This window comes from Ahaetulla prasina, chromosome 3 (genome assembly GCF_028640845.1).
Source record: "Ahaetulla prasina isolate Xishuangbanna chromosome 3, ASM2864084v1, whole genome shotgun sequence".
Lineage (NCBI taxonomy): Eukaryota > Metazoa > Chordata > Lepidosauria > Squamata > Colubridae > Ahaetulla > Ahaetulla prasina.
This window is the reverse complement of record NC_080541.1, coordinates 18,531,273-18,554,916: the sequence shown is the minus strand read 5'-3', so window position 1 is coordinate 18,554,916 and position 23,644 is coordinate 18,531,273. Positions and strand designations below refer to the sequence as shown.

Below are 23,644 nucleotides of genomic sequence, written 5' to 3'. Positions count from 1 at the left end.
GGTGGAAACTAATCAAAGAGAGAAGCAACTCAGAACTAAGGAGAAATTTCCTGACAGTTAGAACAATTAACCAGTGGAACAACTTGCCTCCAGTAATTGTGAATGCTCCAACACTGGAAGTTTTTAAGAAGATGTTGGATAACCGTTTGTCTGAAGTGGTGTAGGGTTTCCTGCCTAGGTAGGGGGATGGACTAGAAGACCTCCAAGGCCCTTCCAACTCTGTTATTCTATTCTATTCCACCCCTTTTAACATTCTGCAAGTCATGCTATCAGACCTGTTGTCCCAGGGAGATCTTGCTATGGCTATCTTACTACACTAACATTATCCTCTCTGGCTCATGTGCTCTTTTATAAAAAAATGTAATAGGTTTTAATGTTTTTATATACTTCTTGGTTTGGTTTTGTTTTTTGATTAATTGTTGTCTGCTGCCCAGAGTCACATGCTTGTGAGATGGGTGGCCTTGCAAATATGATAGATAGATAGATAGATAGATAGATAGATAGATAGATAGATAGATAGATAGATAGATAGATAGATAGATAGATCGATGGATGGATGATAGATAGAGATAATAGGTATGCTGCCACTTCGTAAACAAGACATAGTCTCCAGCCATAGTTGCTGAGGAGCAGTGAAGAAATCTACTTGGTGGTCTGGAAAAAAATGTAGACATTCTGTTCTTTTTCTTGGAACATAAGTTGCTTAAGAGAAACAAGCGATTAACGTCTCCAGATAACATTATGTGATCTCACCCGCTTTCAGGTCTCCCACCTCTTATCTCCTACAGAGGATCAAGATACAGCTCTGGTAGCCCATACCTAGTCTTTTCCCCTGTAGATACAACCATGCTGTGGTCTGCAGTTCTTTCCTTGATACTCCACTTCGTTTTGTCTCATCACTTGAGACAAAAATTGTTGTCCCTGGTTGCAACATGAACAAGGTTTTCCATAAACTTAAGCCCATTCCAGCAAACCTCACGAATAATGTAATAATTATATAATTTCAACTCTAGGCCCCTCCACACAGAGCAGGAAAAGTTTCTGTGTATAATCCCTGAAACACCTTTGTTGCCTTCGTCAAAAAAGTCAAAATGGTAGCAATTAAATCTCCATCCATTTTGATGAGCACCAGGCAGACCTTCAAGTGCACCACTGTGGCTGCCATTTTGAACACTCCATATAGAGTGAATTTATAGCCATTGAATTGTGCCTGTTAGTAACTAAATTCAAAAAACAACAAGTCATTTCCTCAAATTTTCCTTTTGACACAAGACTGGCGCACCATGTTGCTTTGGCTGCTAAGATACTGAAAACCAAGTGTAAACAAACAGAGGTTGTGTGGTTTGCCATGTCTCTAAACTCTTAAGAAAAGAGTTGTGTTTAAAGCATGACACAACTCATCTTTAAAAGTGAATGTGGTGTTTTCTTCCTGTTAAGATGACTCATAAGCGATTGCTTCAAGTATGATGAGTAGCTTCTACGTAGGAAATTTTTCACATGAGAGCCGTTACTGATGACATCCTCATTTATATTTTGAAGTGGTCCGGTCTCTTAGGGAGACCTGACCACATTATGTTCCTCTTGGCTCTGTTGCTGCTTTCACTCCAGATAGTTCACCTTAGCACAGTAGTTTCTGGGTCATTTGAGGAATTGGAGGTAAGAGAAGAATTAGTCTGAGGAATAAATGGCTTCACTTTGATGAACTTAGTGGCAGAAAATGTTAGACACTCAATGATACAAATTGGTTTTCCCCAGCTTGATGTCCTCCAAATACCTTGCATTTCTATTCCTAACACATCAGGAAGGCACCAAGCTGGGAAAGGCTGATAATCTAGAAATTTAAATTTGCCTTCCCCAAGCTGTGTGCTCCTTGTAGCTTGAAACAATTTTCTAGCCAGTGTGTCTAAGATTTGACAGATCAGGACTTGTGGTCTTGGTCCAATCCATTCAAAGTTTCCATGAAGATAGCTAATCTAGTTTGCTAAGAAAAGATTCAATTACAGAATGGTATTTGTATAACTTCTGACTGTGCAAATTTAATTTATGACTCAGTGTCTAGTGCAAACCTGGAAAATGAGTTATTTAATAGCCAAGTTAAATATACTAACCTAGACTGATCGTTTAATTGGTTTAAGGAGTTGAGTTTAAAATCAATCAAGTTTCTTGATGGATTGTCTTACCGTTTTTGTTTTTTGTTTTTGCACAAAATGCATTCTAAAAAAAGATTGCTAAGACACATAAACTTTGGTCAAACATCACTCAACCTGCATTCACACAACCTATTGAACCTGATCATTAACCTTTTGGGGGGATTCACACAGAACATTGAATCATAAACTAACTACAGGTAACCTCAGTTTACAACCACAATTGAGCCTTGCATTTCTTTTGTTAAGTGAGACCTTTGTTAAGTGAATTTTGCTCCATTTTGAAACCTTTCTTGCCACGCTTGTGAAATGAATCACTGTAGTAGTTGTTAAATTAGTAACATGGTTGTTAAGTGAATCTGGCTTCCCCATTGACTTTGCTTGTCAGAAGGTCACAAAAGAGGATCCCATGATCTCGGGACACTGCAACCAACATAAATATGAATTAGTTGCCAAGCATCTGAAATTTGATCACATGATCGTGGAGATGAACCATTGGTGTAAAAAAGCAGTCGTGTCACTTTTGTAACTTTGAACAGTCACTAAATGAAGTGTTATAAATTGAAGACTAGCTGTAAATGGTTTGGGTTCACACAAAATGCTAAGGCTTCTTTCTCAGAATCTAACTTAAGTTAAGACCAGCCAGTTACTTTGGTTTTGGCCTAAGAGTGAAGTTAGTCACTATGATTTATTGAGGTACTTATTTATTTATTTATTTATTTGTCACAACAATATAGAATAGAATTTTTTTTTATTTTTTTTTTATTTTTTTTTATTTTATTGGCCAAGTGTGATTGGACACACAAGGAATTTGTCTTGGTGCATACGCTCTCAGTGTACATAAAAGAAAAGATACGTTCATCAAGGTACAACATTTACAACACAATTGATGATCAATATATCAATATCAATCATAAGGATTGCCAGCAACAAGTTATAGTCATACAGTCATAAGTGGAAAGAGATTGGTGATGGGAACTATGAAACGATTAATAGTAGTGCAGATTCAGTAAATAGTCTGACAGTGTTGAGGGAATTATTTGTTTAGCAGAGTGATGGCCTTCGGGAAAAAACTGTTCTTGTGTCTAGTTGTTCTGGTGTGCAGTGCTCTATAGCGTCGTTTTGAGGGTAGGAGTTGAAACAGTTTATGTCCAGGATGCGAGGGATCTGCAAATATTTTCACGGCTCTCTTCTTGATTCGTGCAGTATACAGGTCCTCAATGGAAGGCAGGTTGATAGCAATTATTTTTTCTGCAGTTCTAATTATCCTCTGAAGTCTGTGTTTTTCTTATATAGAAAGAAGAAAAGAAAAACAATAGGAGAGGAACGGTAGGCACGTTTGTGCGCTTATGCACGCCCCTTAGGAATGGGGTGAGGTCAATAATAGAACAATAATAATAATAATAGAATAAAAAAAAAAGTAAATAATAGAATTTACTTGCCAAAAAGCAAACCGTAGTTTAATGCAATCCATAAACGTGAAACTTTGGATATATTTTCTGTGCCTTTGATGGTGGCAAGATGACTATGAAAAGCAGTTGACACCTCTTTTCACCCAAGAAAATCCCGAGGCCATGAAGATCCATCAAGGTATGGCGAGAAGCAGAACTGGAACAAGACTTACTGGCAAAAAATTACCTTCCATCATTGCACATTATGTTCATTTGTGGTTGCCGCAACATCTTCTGTCCAAGGCATATTCAGACAGATCCTCACAGTTTACAACAACAAAATCACATAATAAAAGAAGTGTGAAACCGATTGCCTCAACAAAAAGATGCAAACAATAGTCTAGACATCAGATTAGGTAATTAGCAGCAGATGCAATTTGTTAGATCAGTGACAGTGAAGCACAATATGAATAATCCACCAGTAAGCCTAAACTTGTAACGGCATGCAGAAGGATCAAGGTCAGTGGTGGGTTGCCCTCCGGTTCGGACCAGTTCTATAGAACCTGTAGTAAAACCGGCGGGAGGCTCCGCCCACTGCCCCGGGTGTCATCATAGGCGATCTGCGCATGCTGTATGATCCTGTTACGAACCGGTAATAAAGATAAGTAGAACCCACCCCTGATTAAGATACACCGAATGTCAAAGCAGGCTAATTATTAGGCAGACTTAATGCATCTAGATCAGGGCTGTCAAACTTCCGGCCTGCGGGCTGGATGCGTCACGTGCTGGCCACGCCCACGCCCGGTTAACGAAGTGGAGAACAAGTCCCGATACATCACATGAGTTTGACATACGACGTGAGTTTGACACCCCTGATCTAGATGATGCATTGTAGAGTAGAAAATTAGTAATAAAAGTGAATTTTAAATCGGGATGAAAAGTTCAAGCTCTGATTGTTTAGAAGTGGGGCTCTGACTTTTGGTAAATCTTACTGGTATAAAAGTCACCTTTCCTGCATTTCTATTTGTTTGTCCACCATCCCCACTTTGGGTTGACAACTGCAGATCAGGTGAGCTGGATTGGCTGAGGAGCTTAAAGTAGTTTAGATGAACAGCAATACAACTGATTTAAAGTGCTCTTGCCTTGGTCAATGTATGGAGGCTGAATTTGAGTTTATGGTGAATATGTAGGTTTATTAAGGAACAAATGTAAATCTCTTTATCAAACCAGCGCAGTACCTTAAATTGTATTTTAAGTAGTTTTAAATATTATTAAATATTTTTAAATATTTAAACATTGGTATTATTTTAATACCTTAAAAACTGTCTACTATTGACCTCACCCCATTCCTAAGAGGACTATAAGGGGTGTGCATAAGAGCACAAAAGTGCCTACCATTCCTGTCCTATTGTTCCCTTCATTATATCAAATTAACATAGTTGTTGCATACTTTTGCTTATATATATATTTTTCTTTTATGATGTGTTGTTGTTTTATGTCGATGTTTGTGTATACTGTTGTGACAAAATGAAATTAAAAAACAAAAAGTATCCAAAAAGCATGGTGCTTGATCCCAGGTCAAGCAATGAAATAGAAGAGTGACACCTAGTGACAGAACACAGCATTACAAGACATGAATAAACTTCCTAAAATAAAGGTGTTTGAGAAGGAAAAAGAGGGTAGGATTTTGAGTCTTCGGAAAAGATATTTAACTTCAGGACCAGAGGTGGGTTTCAGCAGGTTCTGACCAGTTCTGGAGAACTGGTAGCGGAAATGTTGAGTAGTTCGGAGAACCACCCCCATCTATTCTCTCCCTCCCGAGTCCCAGCTGATCGGGAGGAAATGGGGATTTTGCAGTAATCTTCCCCTGGAGTGAGGAAGGAATGGAGATTTTACAGTATCCTTCCCCTGCCACGCCCACCAAGCCACGCCCACCAAACCACACCCACAGAACCGGTAGTAAAAAAATTTGAAACCTACCGCTGTTCAGGACCTACCTGTTCTTCCAAAAGGCACTGTCGTGTCCCACTCCTCCGCTGACGGCTGGGTCCGGGAAATCCGAATCAGGCGTGCCTCTGCAGCTCTGCCCAAAGTCCTAGCAAAGTCCTCAGAGCAGGCAGGAGACCAGTAAGTGACTTCAGCAAGATAAGTTTGACTTTTGCCTGACTCAGAGACTGCCAGAAAGTAGATCCTTTATATAGGCCATGGGGTGTGGCTCCATGACTCAGCACTCATTAAGGCCTGCCTCCTTCCTCTGTAGCCTCCGCCTCTCCAATCTTCTGATGCGAGGTCACACCAATCAGCTGTTGGTAATAAACCCTCCTCAGGCTCACCTGCTGTGGAGGAGGGGAGGTCTAGCTGCTCCGTTTGCCTGGGCATGGAGTCAGGCTGAGGCACGGAGATTCTCCTTCTGCAGTTTGTGTGGGCATGGAGCCAGGACTGGGACCGGGAGGCATACATTCCTCAGTGTGCGGGAGCAGGTAAGAAGGCCCCGGCTGCTCTGAGGGCGGGCAAGACACAACAGGCACTTCTGAAAGGCACTTTCTTTTTGATTCCAGATTTTCATGAAGGCTGGCTGCAAACTCAGCTCTGCCCCTAATCAAACCCCTGTTTTTGTAATATAGATCAACAGACTAGCACTGATGTTGTTCCCTAATGCAAGAAAACAACCAAAACACCGTGGACTCCTCATGTCAACCCCGAGCTACAAATATTCTCCTTTATTGGAGAACCTCAACCTCAGCTGACTTTAAGAAGTATTGGATTTCAACTCCCAGAATTCGCCAGCCATCATTTGTTGAAGTCCACGCATTTGTTTAACATTTTTATTGGGTTAAAAGCAGTGGTGGGATTCAAATAAATTAACATTATTCATAATAATATGAATAAGCCATTTCTATAAAGATCTAGCAATCTAGAAGTTCACGCATCTTAAAGTCACTGAGGTCGAGAAATACTGACCTATATATAGACTCAATTCTGAAAATAACAGACCCTCTATGATTTTCCTACTCTGAACTTTTGGCAGAGGGACAGAGAGAAAGAAAGTTTTCTGTCAATGATTCTATCAGTCTGTCTTTCTTCTTAAACTCAAAACTTTGGAACTCATATAGTATAGTAATTATTTATCCTAGAAAGTTTGCCTGAATTAACCTATAGTAGTCTTCCCAATTAGAATCAGAATTTCCATTGTATAAGTGTATCGTGCCCAATTTTTAAAATCTTTTTGCCATGGTTGTTAAGCAAATCACTGCCTTTGTTAAGTGAATCCTGGTTATTAAGCAAATCGAGCTTCCCCTATTAACTTTGTTTGTCGGTAGCCAGCTGGGAAGATAGCAAATACTATTCACATGGCCCAGGGCACTACAACTGTTGTAAATAAATGCCAGTTCCCAACTGCCCAAATTTTGATCTCACGATTTATAGGGTTATTGCAACGCAACAGTCGTAAGTGCAAGGACTACTTGTAAGACACATTTTCCAGTGTGCTCTAACTTCAGTCAGTCACTAAACAGATGGTTGTAAGTTGAGGATTCCCTGTATTTGCTCTGTACTTTGCCTGTTAGGATGAATCTATTATTATGGAGCAACCAGATCTTCAAACTGAATGTTGGGTTGTTTCGATGTATCTGGCCCAATTCACTTCAGTGGTGGTATTCAGCCGGTTCTATCCGGTTCGGGTGAACCAGTAGAGGCGATCATGCAATGCCCTATCCACCCGCGTGGATGTCATGATATCCTATTTTCCCACGTTTTGAGGCTCTGTGCATGCGCGTGTACACATTTGCGAACTGGTAGGGAAGGTAAGTGAATACCACCGCCCTGAAGCACTTGTCTGGAATGGTATAGGGCAGAGGTCAGCAACCCACAGCTCTGGAGCCACATGTGGTTCTTTCATCCTTCTGTTGTGGTTCCCTGTTGCTGGTCAACTCCACAATTGATAGGGCTTTCAGTTAGGACAGGTAGAGGAAAAAGAATGCCATGGTAGGAGGAGATTCTATGATGTGGGGGTGGAACTGGACTTCTGTTCGGCAGAGGAAAAAGGACGCCGGGCTAGGAAGAGACTCTATGGAGGGGGAACTGGACTTCTGGTTGGCAGAGGAAGAAAAGGATGACACACTAGAGGAGAGTCTATGGTGGTCTAGTTTTTCCCCCCAATGTGGCAGTAAGTTAAATATGTAGACAGATGTTTGACATCAAGATCTTCTTAATTGTTTTATCACAAGGACCTGCAGAGAACCTGCACTGCATATTGGACATAAATACAATCGAGGGAGTCCAGAGATATTTCACAAGAAGAGTCCTCCACTCCTCTGCTCGCAACAAAATACCTTATGCCACCAGATTCCAGATTTTGGGCTTAGACAATTTAGAACTACGCAGGCTTCAATCTGACCTAAGCATAGTACATAAAATTATCTACCACAATGTCCTACCTGTCAACGACTACTTCAGCTTCAACCACAACAATACACGAGCAAATAATAGATACAAACTCAAAGTAAACCGCTCCAAACTTGATTGCAGAAAATATGACTTCAGCAACAGAGTGGTCAATGCCTGGAATGCACTACCTGACTCTGTAGTTTCTTCCCCAAACCCCCAAAACTTTAAGCTTAAACTGTCTACTGTTGACCTCACCCCATTCCTAAGCGGTCTGTAAGGGGCGTGCATAAGAGCACCTGCGTGCCTACTATCCTTGTCCTAATATTCCTTTTTTAATTTACTCTTTTCATGTATCCAAATTATGTTTATACTTTTACCTGTTATCTTATATATGATTGACAAATAAATAAATACATAAAAAGATAAGTACTTTGAAAATAATGGACGCGCCATCAGTAGTTCTTTGAAAATAATTCTTCTATAACCATCCACGCCTTCCCTTTCCTCTTTCGTACTTATTCCCTACGGCCATGACATTCTTCTTTTATTTCTGCATCAAGTTTCTTGCCTTTTTCCACATCCAGCTTTTACAGCTATTTTTAGAAGTGGTATTTGAGCAGCTCAAACAGATGGCTATAGAGCCTGACACTTGAATCCAAATTGAGGATCTGCTTTCCAAGAGCTACATATGAAATCTATAATCTTTGGACTTGGGGAGACTAAATGAGCAGCATGAACTCCCCAAGCCCCTTATTTCATCAGGGCCCAAAACAGATGGTAGGGAATTGCCAGCTAAGATAAATTAGGCAATATTTTTATCATTCCCAGACCATTCTTCTCATACCGGAGCCGGTCCAAGTATCCTGCCCCACAAGAAGTTGGAATGGATCCCATTCTGGAATGTCTATTATCTATTCTAGAATGCCAGGCCAAAATTAGAAACCGGAGGGTGGGTGGGTGAGATATTTTGAAGGGTCAATAAATCAGGGCCAAATAGCTCATTCTTCTCTCATTGAGCTTTGTTTAGACTGGGGTGGGGAAACCATGGTCCTTTTATGACTTATGGACTTCGAGTCCCAGAATTCCTATCAGCCATACTGGTTCAGGAATTCTGGGAATTGAAGTCTACAAGTCATAAAAGGGTCATGATGCCCCATCCTGATTTAGACCAGGATCACTGTTAGCAAAAGGCCCAACAGAAGCAGCTGTGAATTAGAATCCAGTTTTAATTTGTAGCCAGTCAACTCTCTGATTAATGGTTCACAGGATTAATATCTCAAATATTTTAGGAAAATAAGCGTCGTTTGAAACATTCCAGAAGGAGTTAATGCCAAAAAATGTCTGAACTGCTTGGGCCTAAAGGAGAGGTATTCAAAGCTGTTAATGAATAAAAAATGTAGTTTTATTTATTTATGATCCCGTCTTTATTATTTTTCTACATAACTCAAGGCGGCGACCAGACCTAATACTCATTCATCTTCCTATTTTCCCCAGAACAATCCTGTGAGGTAGGTTGGGCTGAGAGAGAGTGGCTGGCCTAAAGTCACCCAGCTGGGTTTTGTGCCTAAGGCAGGACTAGAACTTACAATCTTCTGATGATTGGCCCAAAGTCATCAGTCAGAATTCATGCTAAGGCAGGATTACCGTATTTTTCAGAGTATAAGACGTACCTGAGTATAAGACGCAACTTAGTTTTTGGGGAGGAAAATAGGGGAAAAAAATCTGCCTACCACGTATTCAGCTGGCTAGCGCCCTTAGTCTAGTCAGCTTCAGCACATTAGTTTGCTGTCTTTTACCCCCTGCTTCGGGATAAAAAACAGCTTCTAAAGCACAACTGATCTTTGGAGAGAGAAGCAATGAGAAAAGCAGGCAAACCATGGACATCGTGTCACTCGCTAGCGCCTCTTTAGGGCTGGAAAAAAATTTCACAGCTGAGAGTCAGAGGGAGCAGGCAAAGCGCCTTACTTGCTAGTATCTTCTTAGGGCTGAAAAAAAGCTTCACAGCTGAGAGTCGGAGGAAGCAGGCAAAGCACGGAAGGTGCTTCACTGAAAAAAAGCTTAGCATGAAGATCGCTTCACTCACTAGCTCCTAGTTAGGGCTGAAAAAAAGCTTCAACAAAGCTACATTCAGAGTATAAGACACCCCCAAATTTTCAACCTCTTTTAGGAGGGAAAAAAGTGTATCTTATACTCCGAAAAATACGGTAGATCTCCTGATTTCTACTGTAGCTTGATACCAAACTGGGTCTAATTTTATCAAATATATATCCATGATATATAATTGAAGTATTTCTAGGGCGTTTAAGAATTTGGTATTAGAAAAATAGGGCTAAAATATAAATTTTCTCTACTTAGAAAAATCTCTTCCTCCTCCTCCTCCTCCTCCTCCTCCTCTCCCAAAAATAAGTTGGCTCACTTATAGAAAAAGCCCTCATTGCTCTTCGGTTTCATTTCCTTATTGCCTTTAGTGACACAATCTCTGCAGACACAATCAGTGGAGTGGTAGCATAAGGTCTTCCCATTCACTTCTGCCTTCTATGAAGTCAGAGTGTGAGCCCATTTACTCAAAATTTCATTGGTGCTCCGTAGCAGCATTCTCCCCAATGATTTCTTGCAACCTTATCAGGGAGAATTCAACCTAGGCTTATGGCATGTACAGAGCCATGGCGTTATCGCCCTTCCCCAAGCGCCTATCATGGAAAACAGAGACACCAAACCAGAGAAGGTGAGGTGGCATTTGCTGGTTCTCCGAACTCCTCAAAATTTCCACTACTGGTTAATCTTAGTAATTTAGCTGAATAGGGTTAAAACCATATCGGTATTTTTCCGCTAAACCCCACCAATCTCTGCCTCATTGAATTCAACCTGGAACAAACATGTAACATTCGTTGCGATAAGAATATCTCATTTTGTGGGCTTCAGTAGACCTATTCCAACTACAGGTAGTCCTCGACTTACGACCACAACGGAGCCCAGAATTTATGTGGCTAAGTGAGACATTTGTTAAGTGAGTTTTGCCCCATTTTACGACTTTTCTTGCCACATTCGTTAAGTGAAGCACTGCAGCTGTTAAATTAGTAACACGATTATTAAGCGCATCTGGCTTTTCCATTGACTTTGCTTGTCAGAAGCTCACAAAAGGTGATGATCACATGACACACACACACACACAAAACACACACACACAGAGGACACTGCAACTGTCATAAATATGAGTCAGTTGTCAAGCATCCGAATGTAAATCATGTGACCATGGGGATGCTGCAAAGGTCATAAGTGTGAAAAATGGTCATAAGTCACTTTTTTCAGTGCCATTGTTTATTTATTATTTTATTTATATTATTCACACTTTTATACCGCCCAATCTCCCTAGGGACTCAGGGCGGTTTACAGCCATATATAAAAACATATATATATATATACAGGATAAAACATTAATTTAAAAAACTTATTACATAGGCTGCATATTTAAAATAGAGATATAAATAATAAAACCCATTTAAAACCAAATTAAAATTTAAACATTTAAAAATTTAAAATTCTAGTCCAGTCTGCGCAGATAAATAGATGTGTCTTAAGCTCGTGGCGGAAGGTTCGAAGGTCAGGAAGTTGGCGAAGTCCTGAGGGAAGCTCGTTCCAGAGGGTGGGAGCCCCCACAGAAAAGGCCCTTCCCCTGGGTGTCGCCAGATGGCACTGCCTAGCCGACGGCACCCGGAGGAGTCCCTCTCTGTGAGAGCGCACGGGTCGGTGAGAGGCATTCGGTGGCAGCAGACGGTCCCGTAAATAGCCCGGCCCTATGCCATGGAGCGCTTTAAAGATCATTACCAAAACCTTGAAGCGCACCCGGAAGGCCACAGGCAGCCAGTGCAGTCTGCGCAGGAGAGGTGTTACGTGGGAGCCACGAGGGGCTCCCTCTATCACCCGCGCAGCCGTATTCTGAACTACCTGTAACTTTGTAACTTTGAATGGTCACTAAATGTTGTAGGTTGAGGACTACCTGTAGCAAAATCGCATTGTTGTATTTTTGATAAGTGTTCGGATACTGAATTGTTCAAAAGTAGCCACATTTAGAGGGCAGGTTAAGTACATGTGAAGACTCTCTCTCTCTCTCCTCTCTCTCTCTCTCTCTTACACACACACACACACACACACCCCTCTTCAGAAATAGACATTCAAGATAGACACTAAAGTCCCTTCATTTTCCCCCCCTGAAGAATAGCATCTTAGGAATAGCCTGTAGGGCAATTCCATATAACATAACCATTTTTCAGAATGCAATTAAATTCTGACCCAAGGGGAATTTCTTTTTAATGGGATGTATTTTTTTACAAATTCAAAGCAATAGCTCCTTTGGCTCCACGGGTTCCTTATGTAAAGCCCTTTGCCTTGAGATTTGGGTCAGCAGAAAATGCCTTCCCTTCTGCGTACACACACCAAACTGTAAAATCTCCGCCTGCAACCCCACGGCCCACCATTTTCCCTTCATCTTGTGCGGGATATTCTAGCGCCTCTACATTTATTTATAAGATGCATGAGATGTATGTTCTGCTTGATGTGAATGCTCGGCTTAATGTAGAATTAAGAGCCAGCAATAATGCAATTTTTGCAAATACTTTCCAAAATCCCATGATTAAGCTATAACCTACAGAGATATCCCCTTCATCAGAAAAAAGATGATGCTCACAAAAGTATGCCATAACATAGAACTAGTCATCCATATTTTAGCCTAGCGCAGGGGTCTGCAAACTTGGCTCTTTTAAGACTTCTGGACTTCAACTCCCAGAGTTCCTCAGCCAGCTTTGCTGGCTGAGGAACTCTGGGAGTTGAAGTCCACAAGTCTTAAAAGAGCCAAGTTTGCAGACCCCCGGCCTAGCACATGCGTTCCTCAAACTCTTGATGCTGTGACATCTTAAAAAATGTAGGTAGTCCTCACGTTATGACTGCAGTTGGAATTGGGATTGCCGTCACCAAGTGATGCAGTTAACAAGCATAACTTCATGTGGCTGCATTGAATAGCAATGGAAATCTAGTCAGTCCTGGTTGTTGTCGTAACTCCAGATGTGTGGGTTGTTGCATGGGACATGGAAGGATTCTAGGTAAAGAGTGTGAGAATGCCATAAAGGGGTGGGGAAATTAGGGTTAGGGTTAGGATGTGGGTGCGAGATCCAGAAGGCCAGAGAAAAAGAATGTAGAGTGTCTGTTGTGACTCCAGCCCCCGAACCTGGCCCCATGCCTGAAAATGACTCCAAGAGTGAGGGGGAAGGGCCGGTAAGGCTTACCTCTGGAGCACCGATTCCTTTGGTCCGGCTCCAGGAGCCAGAACCAGGCCAGTCAGAGGACGTAATGAGGCTGTCATCCCCTGATTCCTCCCTTCCCCAGGCTACGCCTTCAGACCCAGCTGATAATAATAACAATCAAGCTTGGACTGATCCGCGCTTCAGAAGATTAGAGAGGCGGCGTCATCAAAGGGAAGGGTGGGGCAGGAGCCCCACCACACAGGATATATAAGGAGCTTTGGGACTGCTCTTACTTCACGGGAAGCAAAAGTTTAGCTGAACCGTTTCAAAAAGAGCTGAAAGTTTTGCTACGTGAGTCATTTGTTTGAACTTTGGCAGGCAGCTGCGATTTCTCTGCCAGGACTGATAAGAGCCGTGAATCCACTGGCTGAAGGCCAGCTCATTAATCCAAAGTGAGGAAGGAGACAGAACAGGTGTCTGTCTGTCTGTGTGTGTGTGTGTGTGTGTGTGTGTGTGTGTGTGTGTGTGTGAGTGCAGGGGGCCAGGCCAGTGGTGAAATGTAAAATTTGTTTCTACCGGTTCTTGGTGTGTGTGTGTGTGGGGGGGTAATGTGACTTGGTGGGCATGGCCAACTTATTTTTTTTTTACTTTTAAAAGCATTTTTAACCTGAAGATGTTGTAGAAAAAATGCTTTTAAAAGGCTCCTCTGGCGATCCCAGCTGAGTTGCCTGATCATCAGAACCTTTTAAAACCATTTTTTTCTACAATCTCTTCGGCCGAGGTTTACTGTTTGAAAAAATGTCAAACAGTAAATCAGAGAACAGGAAGTTGGATCAACCAACCAGCATGCAGGATGCACACCTCCGCACACTGTGCAGTTGGGATGTGCACATCAGCCCATCTGCAGCCATCTGCAACCTACACTTACTCATCAGCCTCTTTACAGGGTAGGCAGAGGTGGTATTCAGCAGGTTCTGACCAGTTCTGGAGAACCGGTAGTGGAAATTTTTAGTAGTTCAGAGAACTGGGGCCGGGATAGCTCAGGCAGTAGAGAAGCCTGTTATTAGAACACAGAGCCTGCAATTACTGCAGGTTCGAGCCCGGCCCAAGGTTGACTCAGCCTTCCACCCTTTATAAGGTAGGTAAAATGAGGACCCAGATTGTTGGGGGGGCAATAAGTTGACTTTGTAAAAAAATATACAAATAGAATGAGACTATTGTCTTATACATTGTAAGCCGCCCTGAGTCTTCGGAGAAGGGCGGGGTATAAATGTAAACAACAAAAAAAACCCTGGAAAATACCACCTCTGACTGGCTCCATCCCCATCTATTCTCTGCCTCCTGAGTCCCAGCTGATTGAGAGGAAATGGGGATTTTGCAGTAACCTTCCCCTGGAGTGGGGAGGGAATGGGGATTTTATAGTATCCTTCCCCTGGAAGCCACGGCCATCAAGCCATGCCACACCCACTAAGCCACACCCACAGAACCGGTAGTAAAAAAAATTTGAATCCCACCGCTGACGTGTAGGTATGCACCAATGGTTACAGACAGTTGCAGTCAACTCTAACTCTAAATCAGCATTATAGAGCATATCATCCATGTGTGCAAGTGCAGGAAGGCAGGAAAATGAGTGTAGGTCAGTGCAAATAAAGTGGGGAAAGAAAATCATGGTGCATATGAGTGAAAAAAGGCTGTCGATGGAGGAAGAGGTATAGGAGGAATATATGACCTTTCCTGCTGGCTTCCCCAATGACTTTGCTTGTGGGAAATCGGCAGGGAAGCTCACAAATGGCAACCCTAAGATGCTGCAACGGGTGTAAGTGTGAGCTGGTTGCCAAGCGCTTGACTTTTGTGCACATGACCGAGGTGATGCTCTGACAGCCGGGAACTTTGAGAACCAACCATAAGTCCCTTCATTCAGAACTGTCATAACTTCAAGGATTGCGCCCTTGGCCGTAACTTGAGGACTACCTGTCACGAATTCGTAAGGCTGCTGTTGATGATGTGGATGGTGAAGAGTTGCTGAAAAAAATTTAACTTCTTCCAGTTGTGTGGAATTTTCTGCTCCAGTTAATTCTGCATTCCAGCCTGTGTGTAGAAGTCATCATCAGGCCTCCATGCACAAAGCTGAAGCTCGGCCAAGATTTGGTCCATGATCTGCTTGGACAAGCCAGCTGCCTGTTCTAAGCTCTTGGCAATCATTTCAATTGTCACTGGAGAAATTTCTGTCCAAGGTGGGTTTTTTACGTGCACTTCTGAGGGAGTTTTGTGGTTTTTTTTTGCTGAATTTGCTTGCCCTCCTCCCTGTCTAATGCCTTATTTTCTTCTCTTTTATTTTCTCCTTATTTTATTTTATTTTCTCCCCCACACTACTAGAGCAACAACTAAGGGACATGAACTACCAGTGATCACCACTCCTAGTCTTGTGGACAGTGAATATACAGAAAGTCCTCAACTTATGTCCCTAATAAAACTTGCCTTTTACAGTCATAATTCACGGTGATCATAAAGCAGGTTACAGGACCAATCCAATTTTATAACCTTTTTTTTTGGGATGGTCTTTAAGCAATTGTTAAACAAATACCATGGTTTTTAAGTGACTCCATTGTTCACTATGGGATGTTTTTGCAAAAAAAACCCAAAAACAGCCCAGAAGTAAATGCCAGTTTTCTGCATAAATGTTGTAAATTGCAGTCACATGACTGTGGGACACTGCAAAAGGCTTTAAATGTGGCCAAAGCGCCAAGTGACCAAAATGTGGTCATATGACCACAGGAGAGGATGGCCATTGGAACTTCAGAAAGGATTGTATCTTTTGAGGAGTAGGTCTGTTGCAACTCTGCATGGTTGGTATCAGTGGTGGGTTTCATATTATGTTACTATTGGTTTGCCATGTGCACGCAGGGTTTGTGCATGCGTGCCTTCTGTGCATGCATCCGGCCTCAAAATTTGCCTAAATAGGATGGCTTAGAGCCGGGTGGGTGGGTGGACCCAACTGCAATTTCCGCTACCGGTTCGGGCGAACTAGTCCGAATCAGCTAAATACTACCTCTGGTTGGTATGTGACTGATAACATGACACTTAAAGTAGTGTTTCTCAAGACCGACTTCAACTCCCAGAATTCCTCAGCCAGCTTGCTAAAGCAGTTAACCTGTAGGAGAAGGCAGGTGGAGCTGGGGGCTGGAGTTAAACATATCATAAACATAGAGTCCTTATGTTGCTACAAACAATTCAAGTCCAACTGCCCTTGAATCTCTGGACTCTTATTTAGCAGCAATTTAGTGCTGTTAGTTGATTAGATTCCTGTGTATAGGCTTGAATGAATCTTCTGATCCTTTGCGCCTGACACTATCAGATTGTTATCATCAGCCTTTGCAAGGTAGAGCAAGAACAAGGCCTTCAGTTTTACCTGGGCATGCCCCAAAATATTCGAAACTCCTAACATTTCCTGCAACCTCCTGGGATATATCCAGGGGTGAAATGCTCCCGGTTCGGACCAGATCACCCGATCTGGTAGCGATGGCGGCAGGTAACTTGGAGAACCGGTAGCAAAAATCCCTGCCTGCCCCCCGCCCCAGCTCAGCCACGTGATCATCAGAGGTTTTTTTTTTTTACTTTTAAAAGCATTTTTTTCTAAAACCTCTTTGGCCGAACAGGATGGTAAAAAAAAAAAAAAGCTTTTAAAAGGATCCTCTGGCAATCCCAGCTGAGTTGCCTGATCGCCAGAATCTTTTAAAAGCATGTTTTCTATAAGCTCTTTGGTTGAAGAGGTTGTAAAAAAAATGCTTTTAAAAGGTTCTGGCGATCAGGCAACTCAGCTGGGATCGTCAGAACCCTTTAAAAGCTTTTTTTCTTCTGGCGATCCCAGCTGAGTTGCCTGATCATCACAGGCTTTTAAAAGCATTTTTTACAACCTCTTCGGCCGAAGAGGTGTAGAAAAAATGCTTTTAAAAGTAAAAAAAAACAAAAAGCAGTTGACCACGCCCACCCAGTCACATTACCCCCCCCCCACCAAGCCATGCCCACAGAACCCGTAGTAACAAATTTTACATTTCACTCCTGGATATATCCACAGTTTGCGAACTCCTGCAAAGCCAACCTGGGTTAGCAAATGGGTGAGTGAGTTGAGCTAATGCAGGACAGAGCAACTGTGATTTTTTTCAGCAAATGCCGCTTGCAGATGTCTGTCTGTCAATCATTGATGCATCACCGATGCTACTTTTTACATGCATCAATTATATCTGTGGCTTTAGCCGTTGGAGTTGGTCCTATGGGAAATCATGAATCCTCAGAATGATTGGACAGCTTTTTGTCTGAAATGGTATAAGGTCTCCTGCTTAAGGAGGGGATTGGATTAGAAGACTTCAAAGGTCCCTTCCAACTCTGTTATTCTGTTAAAACAATGGGAATTTGAATGATTGTTCAATAAACCTTGTGGTCTGTGCACACACGGATAACCAGATTCTTAATCCACCAGAACACTCTTTATATTAAATAAGGTTGCTGGTGTTTGCAATCTAGTGTCCAGTGAGAAGCCTAAGTTTCAGAGAAAGAATTATTGCTGACACGCAGGGAATTTTCTGTAGTAACCCCTGACCCTTGAAACTTCCTCTCCATTAATATTCAGCAGGCAATGTCTTCTGTCCCTCTAGAAATGTCATTTTGGATGTTTTTTTTTAAGTGATGGAATTCTAAACATATTTACCAGAGCAACGTTTCTCAGGCTCAGCCATTTGATGATGCGTGGACTTCATCCCCCAGAATTCTCCAGCCAACAAGGCACTGGGCACTGGAGTCCACACATCTTCAGATGGCTATGCTTGAAAAACACTGCCCTAGGGAACTGGCCCTATGGAATGCAGTGAGTTGATTTCCCGCCCTTTTTCTGATAGTTATACGAGAGGTCTTCGAAGAATGCCAGAGCTCTAGGCAAGATTGGGAAGTTGAAATAAACATCCTGGAAAAAGAAGGAAATGATAAATAAGCAAACAGCATGGTTGCGTGCAGGAAGATACCAGGCTGATTTAAAGTCATTTTTACTTTTTTTAAATAGCCATAAGATTACACGATAGATTTATGCCTATTACAGTGTTCTGCTGAATTAGTCTGCTGTTCCTGTTGTTAATTTATCTTCAGCTTTGATTGATTTTATTGTCATGTATGAGCTGCACAGGACTATTTCAAGATAATTTGCTGCGTGAGGCAAAAAAGGCCATTCAAATTGACACACATGTTGTATATATTCTCTTCAAATAAATGTATTGTATTGAAATCTATTTTCTGCATTATTTTCTTTTGATTTTAGCTAAGACGTTTTACTGCAACGTTCTGTGACTTTTATTTACATTTTTAAAACTACATTAAACTGTTTCAACATTGATAGGTGTAATCATCACAAGAAAGATCAAAAGTATTCTTGCCTTCATTGTCTTTTTCTTTTTTAAATTCAATTTGACCAACCATATTTCTCAACAACCCATTGCTGTATTTGACTAGAAGATCTCCAAGGTCTCTTCAGTTATCTGTTAATATTATGGAAGGTTAGTTGCTGGATGCACTATTTTTTTCTCCTTCCAATGTAACATGATAATTCATTTAACCAGCCTTGTTGTTGTTTGTTGCGTCGTTGTCATCTAGGGTGGGTCTTCTTCGCTGACTCGTAGGGTCCCCGCAGGGATGCTGTTTGCAGATGGATGAGGCCCTCACAAGGGTGCGTGTTAGGAACACGGGCTACCTTCCCAATAAAGACTCAGACACCATAGTTCTCTCTGGATGGGGTGAGCCCAGATTGCTCTGAGTGCACACCTTTTATTGAGTAGCAAACAGGGGGTAAAGCATGATTATACAATTGTCACGTAGCAGGTATTGTTATCTTAAGTATCTGTTTCCCCAATTGCCATATTAGGTTATCTCTTTCCCCAATTGCCATATTAGGTTATCTCTTTTCCCAATTGCCATATTAGGTGATCTCTTTCCCCAATTGCCATATTAGGTTATCCCTTTCCCCAATTGCCATATTAGGTCATGTCTTCCTCTTGATTAGTTTAAGTCTTTCTCTTGATTAGGTTAAGTCTTCCTCTTGCTTTGTATGTGTATTGAAAACTGTTGACAGTTGACTCAGTTGTCTGACCAAGGATTTTACAGGGCCGAATTACTGTTCAGATTTTGTACCTCGCAATGCACACTGACTCCACATTTCCTCCTTTTTTATTTTATTTTAAAATTGCTCGAGACAATCATATTTGATAGATTCCATTGCATAAGCCTGCATGGCCGGAGCAGGCCCTTTAAGGTCGACACCTTCCATGTCAGTGAGCAAGGTTTTTTGTGAAAGGTAATTGTCATCCTCTATATCAGAATCGGAGGTAAATGCTAACAGTGGTTGTTTGCATGGGTCGTAAACCTGAGCAGCTACCAAATTCAATTTTGCCTTGGTTTCAGAAACCTCCGAGTCAAGTGCTTGAATGCGAGATTTTAAAAATTGTATCATACATCCTATGATGCATGGTCCTACAATACAAGCAAGCAATAACAACACAATAGGTCCTATTAAAGCAGATAATAAAGTGGTTAACCATGGGGAAACGTTAAAAAGATCTTGATACCATGTTGGAGAATAAACCCTCCATGGAAAGATTGAGACTGCAAACTGGAGGACATTCTTGATTTAGGCACATACATAGTACATTGATGATATAAATCTGTAGTGGCATTAATACAGTAAGTTGAATAATTGAGAGGGACATCTCCTCTGTTTTTATTTTTTTAGGACCAGACAAATCAGTCGGTTTCATGTTGGTGTAAACACAAATATTAGCCATACTATCCTTGTCTATTTCTTATTCGTCAGCCAGGCAGAAATTGTTAGGTGCAGTTTGGGTGTAATCATCTTCGAGTTCCTCAATAGCCAGTAAAGATAAACTTTTAGAAATTGTTCTAACAAAAATAGGTAGAATACAAGGTAAAATTATACATCCTAATGCAATCATACCAACTACAACTATAATAGCTTGTAAACCATATCAAAGTTAAGTCTCTTAGTTTTTTCTTTGAGTCCTGTACAATGCCAGATGGTCAGCATAGAAGCAGCAGTCTTCCTTTAAAACCACACACAATCCACCTTCTTGGAGGAAGAGAAGGTCAAAGGAGCGGTAGATGTCTCTTGTAGGAAGAGAGTCAATTGCCGGTATGACTCTGCAGCAGAGAAGTGTCAATGGTGTCAGATGGGGGAAGGTCCCCTGTTTTTGTTTTTTGATGGTAGGGACGGATATGTCGGCCAGGGACCCACAAAGTCTCACCGTTGATTTGGATGTTCGCTGCTGATAGAAATCTCAAAATACAAATCCTTACATGAATACATAAAACAAGAAAGAATCAACTGTCTTAAAAAGTCTTTTGATCGTTACATGTTTAAAAGACATGAGAAAGGGTCCCCTCCTCCTCTTTTTCTGGGTGAGAAAAGGCATTGTTGGAGGATTAGGGAGGGGGCCAAGGGGGAATAGATAGCTTGCAGGTAGAACTGAAAAAGAAACAGCAAACATCAGCATTGAACAGTTAAACTAATACAATATATTTCCATATGAGAAAAGGTAGCTGGATTCAGGAAGGAAATGAACAGGTGAAATCATTTAAACAAAAATACAGAGAAGAAAGAAAGTTGAACTCTGTTCTTCACCCTGTCTAAGTAGCCAGTCCATCCTGGAGGAAAAGTCATTTTTCTTCTTTCCAGCACTTTTAAAATTCATGCCCACACAAAAGCAGGGACAAAGAAGAGATGACACAACTTGGGGAGGGGGTTTACACACAAATCTCAGTTTTGTTTTTTAACAAAGGTACTATGTGGAAGACAGAGAAAAAATCAATAAAAACCCAACTCCCACCCTTTTTATTCATGTGTGGAAGTTGTTCACTAACAAATCCATACTATCAAAACTTCCAAAAACAAACTTTTCTAACTCCTAACTCCTAACATTAAACTTTTATTTCAGCTTCATTAACAAATTAAATCTTTCACAGCACTAGTATCTGCTCATCCTTCTAAATCTCTCTTCACATCCTGTAACTTTCTAATTTATCTCTGAAATAGTTCCTAAAACAGGAACTGCTGCTAAGGAACTGCTTCCTAAAACTGTGCTGCTAAAAAATAAAGATACACAATACAAACAGCAAATAAGAGGCACCTTGAGTCTGATTCAAAAAAAGAAAAACATGGCGGAAGCTTTAGGGTGAGTCTGTTTATGTGGAAAACCTGAGTGCATTTCCCAAAAAAAGATTTCTGCTTAAAAAAAAATTGCATCCATACATAAGAAGATAGCCATTTGTCTGAAATGCTGTAGGGTTTCCTGCCTGGGCAGGGGGTTGGACTAGAAGACCTCCAAGGGTCCCTTCCAACTCTTATTATGTATGTTAACAGCTTCAAAAATACAAAACTAAATGAAACATTTTGAGTCAGCTCAGTGCTTTGAAAACATTTATAAAGGTATAGGTTTAATCAGGTAGTTTAAACCTCAAAAAGTTCCAGAAAAAAGAAAAATTAAAAATTAAAATCAAAATCAAAATTGTATGCAGGGTTAAAAATTAAAATCAAAAGTGTTTTCAGGATTGAAATTTAAAATCAAAATTGTTTTCAGGGTTGAAAGGAAAATATATCTGCAGGGCTTTTATGCAGATGAAGAAATTCAAATTAGTGAAAAGCAAAGCTCCAAGAGCCTATTTGTCCCTCCTTCTCAGACAGGCTCAGCAGAGAGAAAAAATGGAGGGGTGAATGGTTCTCCCCTTCACCACCCTCTTCCTGGCACTACAAGGAATGAAGGTGGGGGTAGTTAAGATAAGCCAGCGAGGGCAGAGAAAAAAAGTTAAAAGTAACTCACTGGAAAGACACTCTCATGCATTTGAAGAGAAAAAAATGTCCAAAAGTAACTCACTTGCTTGCAAAAGGAAAAAAAATTGTGTTTTATTATTTTTTTTCCAAAAGTACCTGGCTGCTTGCATACGGAATTTATGCAGACAGATACACACACACACACACACATACACACATGCAGAGACAATTTCTCACACATGCACACATTTCTTGCAAATCCAAAAGACAACACAGAAATCTCACATCTTCTCAATGAGTTTTGCACATACACACATTACATGCAAATCAAGCTGTTGGAAGAAATATCCATCTGGGTTCAGTTCCAAGTGGGGACAAAGACACTGGAAACATGGAGGCTGCTTGGAAAGATGGTTTAATGGTGGTCAGGATCACATGGCTTGAGTTCCTGAACAGAAAAGGGCTGAGATCCTGTGTGCTCCTGGCTTTTATGCTTTTCTGAGCTTTGACCTTTCTGGGGCACAGGAAGAGTATCCTGATTGGTTGTCAGACTCCCAGGGGGTGGGAGTCTTAGCTAGCCTTGCTGGCTGTCTCTCAAGCTTGCTTGAGCCATGCCATGTGGTGAGTTTCAGTTGTATTGTGTTGCAAATCATGGGGGGATTGAGTGAGCTTGGTTGAAGCCTTAATTGCCCATTGACAAAGGTGGGGAGAATGAGTGAGCTTAGCTGAGGCTTTTAATGGCCCATTGACAAAGGTGGGGGAGTCAGGAAGTTGCAGGAGCTCCTTTGTCTTTAAAATATGTTTCTCCATTTCTCATCCAGGAAGGTATAATATTCTGCTTTTTAAAATATTTCCTAGAATATTTCATTCTTCTAGGAGGGGGGTGGGTGCTAAATTCCTACAATCCCTACTTTTTTTTTTTTTTTCAAAACGTGAGTTTTGAAACATGCTCTTGGCAAAAATTAAAATTGATCAAATCAGTGGGTGCTTTTAATTTTCCTGATGCAAAGGAAGCCATTGATAGAGACAACAGAAAAAAAGATTCCTTCAGTGGCTCCCAAAAGCTTTCAACCATGAAGGTCTAGCAGCCAGGGGAAAAGTTCTGGTAAGAATTTTACAGTATCCAATTTTCTATGCCAATTAATTTCAGCTGTTAGATATCACTTTCTGAGAGCTTCCAGTCAGGTCAAGCAAGCACACATCCCAAAAGTTTCACAGCCATGGTTTTCCTTTAAATTACAGGCTGCCCATTTCCAAGGGTTGGTTACTAAACCTGCCCTAGCTCTTACTTTATCCAAGATTTTTTTTCCAGTCCAAATTGAGGTTAATCAGTGTGCAATCCAGGCTTTTTCCTTTCTTCTTTTTAAAAAAAAATTACACACAATGAGCCCTGGGACTTCTACTCATGAGACCACCAGTGCAACATATCTTGCTTTACTGGGCAACTGGGCAGCATCATTTGTGAGTCATAGTCAGGGCTTGGGTTTTGGATATCACTTTTTCTGCTATCTCTTCAAGAGAGGAATTGCCTGAGGGGAATGCCCCTCCCCCATGGAATTAGCAGGGAGATCTGACTCCTTGGGCTTTTAGTGCCACAGAGCAAAAATCAACTTAAAAGTCTTGTGTGGAGGTAAGTGAAGGGAATAGACTAATTCTGAATGG

The 23,644-nt window shown here is 41.3% G+C and overlaps 1 protein-coding gene across 3 annotated transcripts in view; it reads right to left on the bottom strand.

Moving 5' to 3' along the window:
* BBS10 (Bardet-Biedl syndrome 10) overlaps positions 1 to 23,644 on the bottom strand; it is an 87,591-nt gene that overhangs the window by 27,765 nt on the left and 36,182 nt on the right. The window lies entirely within an intron of this gene.